This window comes from Bactrocera neohumeralis, chromosome 3 (assembly GCF_024586455.1).
Source record: "Bactrocera neohumeralis isolate Rockhampton chromosome 3, APGP_CSIRO_Bneo_wtdbg2-racon-allhic-juicebox.fasta_v2, whole genome shotgun sequence".
Classification (NCBI taxonomy): Eukaryota; Metazoa; Arthropoda; class Insecta; order Diptera; family Tephritidae; genus Bactrocera; species Bactrocera neohumeralis.
In genome coordinates this window covers 56,164,508-56,166,573 of record NC_065920.1, presented here as the reverse complement: position 1 = coordinate 56,166,573, position 2,066 = coordinate 56,164,508, and the positions used below count along the sequence as shown (strand labels likewise).

The following is a 2,066-nucleotide window of genomic DNA, read 5'->3' as shown; positions in this document are numbered from 1 at the left end:
GGTTAACCCTTTGTAAAACTGGGACCACAAATCCAAACCAATTCCAGTAAAAAAAAAAAACAGATATTTCTATATTTTATATATGTATGTTCCATATATAGTTTTCTATTCATTCACATATTTATATTCATTTTTATACTCTCGCAACAATGTTGCTAACGAGAGTATTATAGTTTTGTTCACATAACGGTTGTTTGTAAGTCCTAAAACTAAAAGAGTCAGATATAGGGTTATATATACCAAAGTGATCAGGGCGACGAGTAGAGTCGAAATCCGGATGTCTGCCTGTCCGTCCGTCTGTCCGTGCAAGCTGTAACTTGAGTAAAAATTGAGATATCATGATGAAACTTGGTACACGTATTTCTTGGCTCCAAAAGAAGGTTAAGTTCGAAGATGGGCAAAATCGGCCCACTGCCACGCCCACAAAATGGCGGAAACCGAAAACCTATAAAATGTCATAACTAAGCCATAAATGAAGATATTAAAGTGAAATTTGGCACAAGGGATCACATTAGGGAGGGGCATATTTGGACGTAATTTTTTTGGAAAAGTGGGCGTGGCCCCGCCCCCTACTAAGTTTTTTGTACGTATCTCGGAAACTACTATAGCTATGCCAACCAAACTCTACAGAGTCGTTTTCTTCAGGCATTTCCATATACAGTTCGAAAATGGAAGAAATCGGATATTAACCACGCCCACCTCCCATACAAAGGTTATGTTGAAAATCACTAAAAGTGCGTAAACGGACTAACAAAAAACGTCAGAAACACTAAATTTTACGGAAGAAATTGCAGAAAGAAGCTGCACCCAGACTTTTTTTAAAAATTGAAAATGGGCGTGGCGTCGCCCACTTATGGACCAAAAACCATATCTCAGGAACTACTCTACCGATTTCAATGAAATTCGGTATATAATATTTTCTTAACACCCTGATGATATGTACGAAATATAGGTGAAATCGGTTCACAACCACGCCTTCTTCCAATATAACGCTATTTTGAATTCCATCTGATGCCTTCTCTGTATAATATATAGTACATTAGGAACCAATGATGATAGCGGAATAAAACTTTACAAAAATACGGTATTTGAAAAATATGTAAATGACGTATAATGAAATCTCGATTATCACTTTATCATGCGAGAGTATAAAATGTTCGGTGACACCCGAACTTAGCCCTTCCTTACTTGTTAAATCTATTTTTGGCGACGAAGGAAGTCGATGAAAGCGTCCTTCACTTCTTTTGAATCGTTTATGTATGTTTGTAGGAGAGAAAGACGCTTTTCATCGGCTTCCTTCTTCGCCTTGGTCGTCTTTACTAAGTCATCCTTAATTTCCTCCATTATTGTTATTGCTGATTTTTTCTTTCTCGCTTGACGATGGCCAAGCGCAACCACGCGACGTAGAAGGACCATGGCCTGGGCTTGGGAGCGGCGACTCTCCTTCCATATCGGCCTCCACGTAAATTGGTTCCATGTCAACTGAAAATAGAAGAAACAAATAAAAGCGTAAAGAAACATTCCAAAAACGTTTTTCATTATATTATGAATATTGGAATCTACTCCAATGTGCTTAAAACTTACCCAAAATGCTATCCTCCACAAGCTCGGCGGAACAAAAACTTTTAAAACCGCCTACTGCTTGGTGTACCGCCTCATAATGTTTCCACCTTTCCAATTTTCTGCTTTTCTTGTCTAAAAATAAAAAAAAAATATTTAATATTATATGTTTACTTGATAATTTATTACTTACCTTTATTTGTTGGTGAAATTGTGAAATTTTATTTTTATCTCCGTGGAAGTATAATCGTGTCCAGCCAAAAGCATTTCATAAGACATTTTCTGTATGTAATTGTTTTTTCGCGTAGATCGCAGCTCTGGCAGTTTTTGTTGACATTTCCAAAAGGTCGGCCTCGGCAGAATATCATGACGTCGTTAGCGTACTGTAGAGATGCAAAATTAGTAGAGTGATTGCGATTAAAAATGAGTAAGAAGCTATACTTTGGACGAGTTCAGAGTAAATATGATAAGTATTTTTTAAGAAACAGATTTTTTTAAAGCAAAGT

The 2,066-nt window shown here is 36.8% G+C and overlaps 1 pseudogene; it reads right to left on the bottom strand.

Annotated features, from left to right (window-relative positions):
• Positions 1-1,197: 1,197 nt before the first annotated feature.
• LOC126753723 (uncharacterized) lies at positions 1,198-1,839 on the bottom strand (annotated as a pseudogene).
• Between the last annotated feature and the right edge of the window lie 227 nt (positions 1,840-2,066).